The following is a 13,226-nucleotide window of genomic DNA, read 5'->3' as shown; positions in this document are numbered from 1 at the left end:
TGATGCTCCACTACTCCATCAACATTTTAAGGGATTGCCAAAGATTCCCATGCTTGGTGGGGGGTTCATTGCTCACCAAAGAGTTGGGAGCTCAGTGCCAGATTATGCAGCTGAAATTTAAGGGTTCCCTCACCCCTGAGTTTCCCCAGACTGAAACATGGGGTGACTTCCATCATCACTGGCTGCTGGTTGAATTGGGGGCCCCTGGGGAAGAGCTCAACATTCGGCAACAGGCTCTTCTTCCCCTTGTAATGGGTGATGTGGGTTCTGGTGGGGACTCTCCCAGAGGAGAAACCCATGCTGGGCACCTACTGCCAACACTGGACTTTGCCCTCTGCAGCCCTGTTGACATGGGGCTGGAAGTTCTCCACCTGTTTGGTTTCTCCTTTTGCCTTCAGTTTTACCACTGCTGCTTTCTTCATACTGCCCATCCTCATCCTCCCCTCACCTTCCAAACCACTCCCAACCAAAACTATATCAAATTTTTGCAATTTGATTCTCAATCAGCATCCCAGAGTTGTATCCTTCCTGGTGGTCTCCTTCATTGTTCCATCCATCCCCAGTGGTGCAAATTCAATACTGGCAGCTTCAACACCTGCATGCTGGTGGGTTTTGGTATCCTCTCCCTGACTGGATCCTCTGGTTGTTGCACTGAGACAGTGCAACCCACCAGTGGAGACAATGAACCACTGGGTCAATGGCTGCACTCACTCATCTCCCATTATTCCCCTGGTTTTCAGTTTGAACTGGATTGTGCCTGGAGACTATGACTTCTTCCTTCCTGCTGTGGCAGTGATTAAGCTCCCAGGTTTTTCCCCATGTCTCATTATTTTGGGGTCCTGTTATGATCCCATTTAAACCCAGAAGAGTAAAGAAAACGAAGTCTCTGTGTATAAAGCGGAAAGAATTTGAGGGTTCAAAATATACCCAAAAAATGTGATTAAAACCAAATGGGGTTAGATGCTGGTGCCAAAAAATCTATATATTTTATTTAATAGTAGAAGAGGGAAGGAACGAAGTGGCAGAAGGAAGAAAGTGGCAGAAGGAAGAAAGTGGTTAGAAGGAAGTGGTGGAAGGAAGTGGCAGAAGTGGCAGAAGTGGCGAAAGTGGCAGAAGGAAGGAGGGAAGAGAGAGAGAGAGAGAGAGGAAGGAAGGAAGGAAGGAAGGAAGGAAGGAAGGAAGGAAGGAAGGAAGGAAGGAAGGAAGGAAGGAAGGAAGGAAGGAAGGGAGAAAGAGAAATGTAGTAAACCCCATAGATTTAGGAAAAGCACCATGGAGGATATGAACAATAGGAATGCTGAAACAGCAAAAGAAAATTCCTGTTTTCCTGTCCTCTACCCCTTAACCTATCTCTGTAATCCTATAAGGCAATGTCATGTTAACCCCTTACCCATTGGTCAAGCTTGGATCCTTTCCAACCCTATAAAAGAAGCATACTGTACCCCATTAGAGGAGAAAGAAGAAGAGCAGAGACCCTTCATGGACCTCCCCAAATAAAGCCATCTTCATGGAACAGCCTGCGCCTTCTCCTTCTCCTCTCTCTCCGTCTGCTGCAGCCTCCAGCCCAGGGCACCACTACCTAGCAAGCAGAGCTGAAATCCTGAGAGCTTGCAATCACTGTAGAGCTGATAATCACCATGCTTGCTAGATGGTAGCCCTGCGGCCTTGGCATGAGCGAGCTAGCTTCGGGCACCCGGTCCCTACCCAGGGACTGAGCTCCTGAGCCCTAGTGCTCTGCATTATGATAAGGCCAAATAAGAGGCTTTATTAGAGAAAGAAAGAAAGAAAGCAAGAAAGCAAGAAAGAAAGAAAGAAAGAAAGAAAAGTGTGTGTGAGGGGTGGGGGGACAGGGAGAGAGTGACAGGGGTTAGGTAGAAACATATCACCTTTCTGGGGGGTCCCAACAATGTCTTGTTGCTCCCCTTCATCTGGTCTTCTTGTTGGTAAGTGTCCGCCATCATCACACTGTGCCACACCACGATGAAAAGTATGGAATCCAGTGCATTAATATACGTTTTGGGCAGATGGGAATGCCCATGTGCCTCCCTTGCAGGAGGGCACTGTCCCTTGCAATATTGTGAATTTGTTGCATCATCTGCAGTGTTCTGGTGCAGGTTCTGGGGACCCCTTGGGGGTGCCTTTGATGGACCATGGCACCCCTTGTGCTGTGGATAAGCTTTGCCTGGGACAAAGGGCCCCTGCAGCTTGGGGTTCTCTGCACAGTAGAGGGTGGGTGATAACTGCCTCAAACCAGAGGCATTTTCATCACACACCTAAAGCCTTTTTCCCCCCACCCTTTGGTGTGAGGACCTATGGGAACCTGGCAGCTGATAGCCCTGGGGCTTTGGTCTCCACTCTGAAGGCGTTAAGCTTGATCCCTGTGTGAATGTATTCTTTTCTTCTAGACCTGAGTTTACTTTATCTTATTTCCATCCGTGAACAGTTCAGTGCCCCAATCAGACAGCCTATTCAGGGTGTGGCGGTCTTCTTTGCAGCTTTTGTAATGCATTTTGCTATAATAGGCAAAAGTTATCCATGAAAATGTTTAAGTCATAAACTATAACATTTCAGTCTCCAACAGGTCCCCCCAGTCCAGATAGCAGTGTTGGATCTCCCAAATTTTGGCAACTTCACCCATGCCACCCAGCTCTGGCCAGACCCAGTGAGCAGTTTAGGCAGTACTGGCACAATGGATGCCCATCACGAGCAAAGTAATATTGTTCTGCTTACAGAGAGGGAGCAGAGTTTTAAGACTCTGTGGATGTGACCAAGTTGTTATTCTATATCATATACGTCATCACTAGTTCTGGCAGGAAAACCTGGGCACCCTAACTGGAAGTTGGCCATTTTCCCTTCGTTCTGCAAAGGTGTCAGCATCAACCTCTATGGCCTCAGTTCCTTTGCCATCTCACTGGTCCCCTCTCCCATTTTTCCTCCCGAGTGCAGCCACAGACCATAGTGCTGAAATGGACAGCCCAGAAAACACTAATTGACTGCAGTGCTGAACTGACAGCACTGGCAGGGAGACTACTGCAGAAAAGGACTGGCAGGAGAGACCCCACAATGCTGTATAAGTGACAGAGGCATCCATGTAAAACTGAGCTCAGCAGAGTGGCAATGCAACCCCTACTTGGATGACCTGGCTTCCAGGGGGTTTATTTTGTCACTGTTTTTCATTATTTCAGGCTAGGTAAGCAGGAAATGTTAGCCACAGGAGCTTCCCTGCCATCTTGCTTTAGTTCCTGATGACCACATGGGTGTTGTGTGGGAATGCTTGCCATATTAGTCATGTGGACACAATATATAGAAGCATCTACCATCTTTTTTTGTTCCCAGTGGTAAACACCTTTCTGTGGGTGAAACACCTTATCTTTTTGTATACTTTTGCTATTAAAACTGCCATTGTTATTATTGTGAGAAACAGCCACTCACTTTAAAAATTTTAAAGAGTTTATTAAACCTTAAAAAAATACAACAAAAGGACTAAAGAGAGAAAAACTGCAGCACTGGGAACTGCCCTCATGGCTGCCTACCATGTGGCTGGCTCATCTTCAAGATGGATGGTCTTTTATACTCTGGGGCGGGGAGGTTGCATCAGCCAACCCTGGCCCCTCCCAAAGTCTGTCAGTTGGCTCTTCTTTGCCATTTATCAGTGGAACGTGCTTTCTTGTAACTTGATTGGAGGGTCAGGGGTTGTCATGCCGTGCCTGCCTCGCAACAAGCTTTTCCATTCCCAACTGCCCCATGCAAGGGGCACATGTGCACACCTTCTTTCTACTGGTCCTAGTCAACCCTGGCTGTCTGATGGCAACAATACAGGGGTGGTGGGGATGGGGCGGTGGGTATGGGGAACTATGGGGAGAAGACATTTAAACTACAATAACATAACATCACTAAAGCTTTTCTTAATATTCACACAATATTCATCCCTTAATTGTGAGAGCCATTCTTCTTATTATCCATCATAGATAATGGATAATCCATAAACAAAACCCCCTTTTCTTTTTTATAAGTTATTTGGCTTGAGCAATTAACTAATTTTTTTTTTCATGAACTACTCCTGTTTTTTCCTTAAGTCAAGTTTGATTATGGATTAGTTATAATAGTATCTGTTGATATGGGTGAGGATAGTGGAAAAGGGTTTTAAATAAAATGATTGGTGGAGTTTGAGAACAAAGGTCCAGTATGGCTTTTACCCCCACCTCCCATGGGGGTTGCTGCCTGCAGCTGGGTTATAGTCTTCTCGATGGGGAGTATAGGGGTCAACTTGGTCTTGCTCTCAGTTCCCACCATACTTTAGTTTTAAGTGAATCCTTTTAACACTTTACACTGTTCCTCCCCTTAACAGATACTTGTAATTTTAATAGGACAATTATATTAATGACTAATACAATTTAAATTCTCCATTAAAAATGTTACTTAATGTCCTGGTTTAGGGCAAATTTGGAGGAGAATTTCCAAATTAGGGCCCCTCCAGTAAGCAAACCCACATGGCCCCTCCCCCCCAACTGGTTTGGGAAGGATTCCTCGGAGAGAAGTGGAACGAACCTGTTTATTTAATAGGCACAGCACCCCCCAGCACACAAAATGAACAATACTGGATGACACCGCTCTGAAAAGAGATGACAAATTCAGAAAGTCTCTCTTGGGGGGTGGTCACTCTGTTCTCAGTCCCTCTGGCGCTGGGGCAGCTGCTGCAGGCCACAAGGTGGAAACTCTCAGTGTTTCCCAGGTCCCAGTCTGGAGCAGGTTCAAAATGGTCAGAAAAGGAAAGGAGAAACAGTCCAGGAAGAAATTTGAACAGTTTAGCTAAACTAGCTAATGAGCAAAAGCAAGCAGAAGCGAAGCAAGCAAGAGCGAGAGAGAGCAAAGCGAAAAGCAAAAGCAGAAAAAGCAAAAGCTGCAGTCTCTGTGTCCCGCCAGGCTGATAAGAAAACCAAAACAAAACATTCCCTCTTCAGAACCAGTCTTAAAGGTACAGAACATAATATCCAACATTAACAAAACACATGAATGGGGATACAAGCATCATAATTTCACCCTAGGACACTTAAACAGTTATTTAAACCATGTAGAGTAGTCCTGTGAGGCTTTCACTTGTCTTTCACAAAGTATAGCAACAGGGGAATAATGCTAATCTATCAATATACAAGAATGAGTTTACTCATAAGTTTTAACAAGTCTACAGCAAAATTAAGACACAAGGTAAGAACATAAACTAAGTTGAACTCTACATATTCTAACATAGTGTACACAGGGAGTTGGGGCTACTGTGATCAGTAGAGCTCAGTAGTGATACATATACGTAGACACACACAAACACACATGTTTGTTTTCTCAGGTGGGACAGCAGTCAGAGGCACAGAGCTGTGCATCCAGAGCCGTGTTTATGGGCGTGCTTAGCCCATGTCTGCACGTAGGGGTATTTGCAGAGCTAGTAGACACACTTGTTTACTGGTATAGAACCTTGGTGTACAGTGGTACCAATCAGCAGCATACACTTGCACACACACACACACACAGAGCTGTGCACACTCTACTTGCACACGCCAGCACACAATTGCCACAAAGACACTCACTTATGTACACTCTCTACTAATGCACATACGCTCACAAACACGAGACTTGCTCATATGTAGAACTTGTGTATATTAACATGAGCATATAAATCTGTGCACACTAATATGTGTAATGTCATCAACACACATATCTTACACAGGGCTATGCTCACACTTGTAGGGCCTGTGCACATTCACAAACACAGGGCTGTACACCAACTTAGTCATACCTAAGAGGGGGTAATTTAACACTTATGTATATAGTAATGCACACATCACGTGTATACCTTGGTACTTGTGTGTGTGCACCCGGCACACACAGGTATTGCATGTGCAGACTCACACACCTTGGTACACCTGTACACATAGATATACACTGGTACATACTTGTAAAGCACTCCCCGGAGCTCTTCTGGAAAGAGAGTAGTAGGACATCTACTGTTTGTTACACCCTGTCACTTCCAGGCAGTATTTCACCCTCTGTACCTTTGGTGTGGGATCAGACAGTGTTGTTTTAAAGGAAAGGTTAAAGAAAAGCTGTGTTGGATTCTTGCCTCTGGCCTCTTACCCTACAATGGCAGGAGGGCACAAAATTGAGCACTTTTTGTTGTTTCGTCTTTCCTAGAGGCTTGATCAGCACTAAGGAGAGGTCATTTATTTAGATCGTGGAGATTTGGACAAGTACTTCTCTTGCAAAGAACAAGTATAAAATAATTGACTTATCTCTTTTATAAGGAAAAGAGGTTTCTCCTTTGAAGTGAATACAAACTAGAACCAGAAAGAAGGGCATTGAAAAGAGAGAGAACAAGGCATAGAACTGGTTATCACATGTTCTCAGAATGATGCAAAGACTGAGGCACTTTCCAGTAGATGAGACTGAAGGCTTTGAAATGAAGAGATGCCAAATTTCCAAATACTCTCAGTGTTTCCATGGTATACATTACTCTGTCTCATCCAGTACTTCTATTCATTACAGCCAAGTACAGATTTCTTGCATCATTTCTGAAGACGGAAATACAAAGAGAGCTTGGGAGAGGGCTTTGCAGCCCACTGTCTGCCAGTGCAATTGGAAAAAACCAAAGGTCATAGTTGCTGGCAGAATTAGTTTTGGAGAAATCCAGTAAACTTTGCAAATTCCTAGCTTGGCACCAAATAGTCTGCCAGGTTGGGTGGCTGCAAACAGACACCATTATCCATAGGAAAAAAAAGGATCTGGGTATCACCACAGACACGGCATTTGTGGGTCTAAGGGGTTGCATGCTCCTAGTTGCTGGCAGCTTTAGTTTTGGAGAAATCCAGCAAAGTTTGCAAATTTCTTGCTAGGCACCGCACTGTCTGCCAGGGCGACTGGCCACAAAGGGAGGCGATTTTCCCTGGGAAAAAGAAGTCATTTCTGAAGGGTCTGGGGATCAGCTCAGAGGTGGGTTTTGGGGCTCTAAGGACTTGCAGGGTCCTAGTTGCTGGCTGCTTTAGTTTTGGAGAAATCCAGCAAAGTTTTCAGATTTCTAGCTTGGCACCGTACTGCCTACCAGGCTAAGTGGCTGCAAACAGTGGCCATTTTCCATGGGAAAAAGGAGTCATTTCCCCAGGGTTTGTGTGCCACATTAAAGGTGGCATTTGGGGCTCAAAGGACTTGCACGGTCTAGTTGCTGGCAGCTTTAGTTTTGGAGAAATACAGCAAAGTTTGCAAATTTCTCACTTGAAACTGCACTGTTGCCCAGGGCAAGTGGCCGCAAATGAAGGGTATTTCCCTTGGGAAAAAGAAGTAATTTCCCCAAGGTCAGAATACCAGATTACAAGTGGCATTTGGGGCTCAAAGGACTTGCAGGGTCCTATGTACTGGCAGCTTTAGTTTTGAAGAAATCTAGCAAAGTTTGCAAATTTCTAGCTTGGAATAGCACTGTCTGCCAGGCCAGGTGGCCACAAATGGAGGCCATTTCTATGGGAAAAAGACATCATTTCATCTGTGTTTGTATTTCAGACTAAAGGTGGAGTTTGGGGCTCTAAGAACTTGCAGGGTGCTTGATGCTGGCAGTTTTAGTTTTGAAGAAATCCAGCAAAGTTTGCATATTTCAAGCTTGGCATCGCAGTGTCTGATGGGGCAACTGGAAAAAAATGGAGTCCATTTGTCATGGCCAAAAGAAGTCATCTCCCCAGTGTCTGGGTCTCACCTCAGAGGTGGCTTTTGAGGCTCTAAGGACTTGCAGGGTCCTAATTGCTGGCAGGTTTAGTTTTGGAGAAATCCAGGAAAGTTGGTCCATTGCTAACCTGGCACCGCTCTGTCGGTTAGAGCAAGAGGCTGCAAAAAGGAGGCCATTTCCCATGGGAAAAAAAAGTCCTTTCCCCATAGTCTGGGTATCAGTTAAAAGGTGGCATTTGGGGCTCTAAGGACTTGCACAGTCTTAGTTGCTGGCCGTTTTAGTTTTGGAGAAATCCAGCAAAGTTTGCCAATTTCTCACTTGGACCTGCACTAATGGCCGGTGGCTGCAAACGAAGGGTATTTCCCTTGGGAAAAAGAAGTAATTACCCCAAGGTCTGGGTACCAGATGAAAGGTGGTCTTAGGGTCTCTAAGGACTTGCAGGGTCCTAGTTGCTGGCAGCTTTAGTTTTGGAGAAATACAGTAAAATTTGCCAATTTCAAGTTTGGAATTGCACTGTCTGCCTGGGCAACTGGAAAAAAATGGAGGCCATATGTGATAGGCAAAAGAAGGCATTTCCCACTGTCTGGGTCAGAGGTGGCTTTTGGGGCTCTAAGGACTTACAGGGTTCTACTTGCTGGCAGCTTTAGCTTTTGAGAAAATCAGCAAAGTTTGCAAATTTTGAGCTAAGCGCCGTCCAGTGCCCATGGTGAAGTGACTGCAAAAAAGAGGCCATTTAGCATAGGAAAAAGAAGTCATTTCCCCAGTGTCTGGGGATAAGATAAAAGGTGACATTTGGGGCTCTAAGGACTGGCAGGGTCCTAGTTGCTGGCAGCTTTAGTTTTGGAGAAATCCAGCCATGTTTGCTAATTTCTCGCTAGGCACCGCACTGTCGGCCAGGGCAACTGGAAAAACATGGAGTCCATATGTCATGGGAAAAAGTAGTAATTTCCCCAGTGTCTGGGTACCAGATGAAATGTGGCCTTTGGGGCTCTAAGGACTTGCAGGGTCCTAGTTGCTGGCAGCTTTAGTTTTGGAGAAATCCAGCAAAGTTTGCCCATTTCTTAACTGGTGCCGTTCCGTTGGTCAGAGCGAGTAGCTGCAAATGAAGGCCATGTCCCATGGGAAAAAGAAGTCCATTCCCCAGGTGCCACTGGCAACTATTTACAGACTCGAACAGGACGGAACATTTGAAAATCAGGGTCTTAAGCCGTTTTATTTCAACATCAGTCTCAACACTTAACAATGGAGACACTCGATGTGAACAGCTCACTGATTTAAACACAATGCCAAAGAAACGTAATGTTACAACACAGCATAAAGCAAAATCTTTCCAAGTTTCAGCCAAACACACATAGAGCAAAAGCATATTGACATTACTTCTACCCAATTACATGGAGCACACGTAGCTTCAGTTAAAACAATAGCAGCCTATTTTTTAACACAATGGCTCATTCATGTTAGCCTTCTAAAATATACATTAAGTAAATTTGTTGCAACCAAAAAGGGCAAACCACATAGGCTTATTGTTCTATTTCTCATGTCTAAGCTGCAGCCTAAAACTCTTTCTGCTATCTTGGCATTTCTCTGTCCTTGCTGGCTTTTTGGGGCCTGCTTTTTTACCATTTTCTCAAAACCCTCTAACTTTATGGATTCCAGCACTTCCCCCTCTCTGTTGACCTAAAAAGAGACCCTCATACTCTTGTCGTTTACTACTTGTGTTCCATAGCTCTACTCTAAACTTTTTGCTTAATGTCTGCTGAAGGCCTATTTTTGCTGATACTAAGCATTGATATATTACAGCACAGCAACTTAATGCTGTGAAGGCCCAGTCAGTGAAAGAGATTTGAATCACATTTGACAAGATGTAACATTGGTTACAAGTCATTGTTCAAAAAATTCTTGTCAATTCCTGGGTCTTAATTCAAAACCTTCCTCTATTTCTTCGTCTACCATTTCTGTGAGATCTTGAACACTCTCTGTGCTTCTACTTGCTAATTCTCTCTCTTGTATGACAAAAGCTTCTCTGCCTGTTTTGTTCATCATTCACTGCACACAATGAAGTATGCAGGGAATTACTATCAATATCACTACTAGAACACCCAGTACATAAAGACCTATCTTGCAAAGTTGCCTTAGCCAAGGTGCAAAGCTCCATTCTTGGAACAAATCATCCAACCAGGAGCCACCATCTTCTTTAATTTGGGTTGTCAAATCTTTCAGTTTTTGTATGCTTTTGTGAATGGATTCAGAATGATGGGACAAGTTCATACAACACAATCCTTCAAATTCTTTACAACCATGTCCCTATGCCAGTAAAAGAAAATCAATTGCTGCTCTATTGACCGAAGGCAACTCTTTTACTGGCACACCAACCAGATAGGTTGAAAAAGGTTTTTCTGGTTCCGAATTAGACAAACATATAGTATCCGAGCCGGCTGCCTTGGCTAAAGTCACCCAAACATTTGTTTTTGGTTGTTCCACAGGCAACTCTGCACGACAAAAAACAGTTCAAACCTACCAATACCAACATACAACCTGCATTTGCTCTATCTTTTTCATGAGCTAAGTTTTGGCAGAATCCTTACATGTATATCAATTTCAAAATTTTGCTCTCAACAAAAACAAAAACTTCAACTTTTGCCAAAAATTAGCTCTGTTAAATAAACATTTAACATACAATTGACACACTTATAAAAAACATTAACACGAAATCAGAGTTTACAGGTTCTGCTGATGCTCAAAGAACGTCAGGCACAAGGAACATCAGGCGTGACCCGAGATCCCTCTGCTCGGCTCACGTCTGCGTACTTGCTTCCTCGGTTCTGGGCTCGTCAACACGTTCTGGGGTGCGATACAGTTTGACATTTTTGGCGGGGACCCACTTAATTCCAGTACCTGTAGAGACAGAAGCATACCCTTTGCCCCAAGTGATTAATCTAAAAGGACCTTCAATTTGACCAGATTCAGGGTTTTTAATTAGAACAGGAGGATTTTCTTTCAGTTTTGCCTGAGAATTATTTGAAAAGTGCCTAAGGATTGGTGGATCAGGTTCTGCATCTGAACAGTTTAGAAAATTAAAAACATACAAAGCTTTGTTCAGCCTCATCTGCGGTGTCACCTCAACTCCCCCTCTCTGTTGATCTTAGATGCGTTTTAACATTTGATGTGTCCTTTCAATAATTGCTTGGCTTGTGGGAGAGTGAGGAATACCAAAGATGTGACAAACACCCCATTCATTTATAAAGGTGGCCAATTTTTGAGATATATATGCGGGACCATTGCCAGTTTTTACCTCTTGAGGTACACCCAATGAAGCAAAAGCTTGCAAAAAATGATGACAGGCATGGTTGCCTGTTTCATCTGTGTGAAGAGAAGCAAAAATTGCACCGGAGAACGTGTCCACTGAGACATGAATATTTTTAAATTTACCAAAGGAAGGACATTTAGTGATGTCTGTTTGCCATAACTGCAGACTTTGCAAACCTCGTGGGTTAACAGCTCCTGTAGAAACAGGAGGTTGCACAAGCTGACAGTCAGGGCAAGTGCTGATGATAGCTTTAGCTTGACTTTTAGAAATTTGAAGCATTTGCACAAGTGCTTGTGCATTTTGATGGAAAAAAGCATGACTCAGTTTTTTGCTTGTTCAAAAATGTTTGGCAAAGTATTTGAAATGACCATTGTGAGTTTGTCCGCTCTCATGTTTCCTTCCACTAAAAATCCAGGAAGCGAAGAATGAGCCCTGATGTGAGAAACAAAATTTGGATTAGTTCTATATTGCAAAGTTGTAAAAAGACATGAAAGCCAATGACATAAAATATCATTATTAACATCTTTTAAAATTGACCTTTCTAATCTCTTAACTACATTAGCAACATAAGCAAAATCTGTGATTAAGTTAAAAGATTGAGGGAAAAGCTGAAAGGCCCAAACCACAGCAGCAAGCTCAACAATTTGAGGGGATCCTTCTACTGTTTGAATGTCAGATTCCCAAGCATTAGTTTTTTGATCCAACCAAGTTACGACTGATTTGTGACTTTTGCCAGAGCCATCAGTGAAGAGAGTCACTGCATTTAAAGGTTCTTCCCTAAATTTAGGTTTTTCTCTGAAACTCAATTTTGCTTGTAATAGTTTGTGAGCTGGGTAGTGAACAGAACAAATACCTGGGAAACCCAAGAATGCATATTGTAAATCCTCAGAATTTTGCATTGCCCAATTAAGGTAATCTTTTTTCAATGGTAAATAGGTAACAGAAAACTCTTGGCCTGCTAACGTTAACAATCTGGTTCTGGCCTTCATTACAATGTGTGCGATCATTTCTAAAACTGTGAAAATAGTCTTTGAAAACCTGTAAGGAGGAAAAATCCACTCTATTATCAGCAAAGAATCTGGCTCAGAAGGGTCCCACTGAAAAATGAGACCACAAAGTTGCATCTTTTCTCCTAAAACTGCAAAAAAGAAAGGACTTTCAGGAACACAGCGATGAGCTTGTCTTTTCTGAAGAGCTTCTGTGATCTTGTCGAGGGTTGCATGAGCTTAAGGGGTTAAAGTTCTTGGAAAAGTGATGTCGCCGCTTCCTCTCAGCAAATCAAAAAGTGGACTCAGTTCATCATTGGTGATTCCCAACACTGGTCGGACCCAATTGATTTCTTCCAAAAGTTGTTGTAATTCTTGCAGATTGTTGACACTGGTCCAGATCTGTATCTTCTGTGGTGTTATTGTTGTTTCAGTCATCTTTCATCCCTGGTACTTCCAGGGTGGAACTTCTTGAATTTTTGTTACAGAGATTTCAAGTCCAGCCTTTTGGATTTCAGCACAATCACGGGTTTCTTCCATCTCTTCCTGTGTTGCAGCTGTAATGAGCAGATCATCCAGGTAGTGTAGAATCATGGATCTTGGAAATTTTTGGCAAACAGGAAACAAAGCTTGAGCGACGAAATATTGGCAAATTATAGGCGAATTCTTCATTCCTTGTGGCAACGATTTCCAGTGATATCTTCGGACGGGTTCTCTTCGATTGATGATGGGAATGGAAAAGGCAAATCTTGGAGCATCATCGGGATGGAGTGGAATGTGGAAAAAACAGTCTTTTGAATCAATTACGACGAGAGGCCAATGTTTTGGTATCATTGATAAAGAGGGAAGTCCAGGCTGAAGAGGTCCCATGTCTCCAATCACCTCATTGATCCTTCTCAAGTCATGCAGCAACCTCCAGGAATCTGATGTCTTCTTGTGGATGACGAAGACTGGAGAATTCCAGGGACTGTTTGTGGGAGCGATGTGAGCGATTGCGTGTTTTCACACGGCAATCCTTTTTAAAGCGACCTGCTTTTCCACAAGCAAAGCAGCAATGCCTTTTATCAGAATCCAACTGCACAGTGCTAACAGATTGTTCCATATTTTTTTCTTGTTTTTCTAAAAGCTTTTCAATTTTATCCATTCGTTGTGTCAAATTATCTTCCAATGTTTTAGTCAAAGCATTGACTTGTAAATTGGCAAGGTGCTGGGGTCCACCCAGTCTGCTGCAAGC

Source organism: Agelaius tricolor, unplaced genomic scaffold (assembly GCF_023055355.1).
Source record: "Agelaius tricolor isolate 1412-34295 unplaced genomic scaffold, bAgeTri1.0.p SCAF_28, whole genome shotgun sequence".
Lineage (NCBI taxonomy): Eukaryota > Metazoa > Chordata > Aves > Passeriformes > Icteridae > Agelaius > Agelaius tricolor.
The sequence above is the reverse complement of the archived record's forward strand: the minus strand, read 5'-3'. Positions refer to the sequence as shown.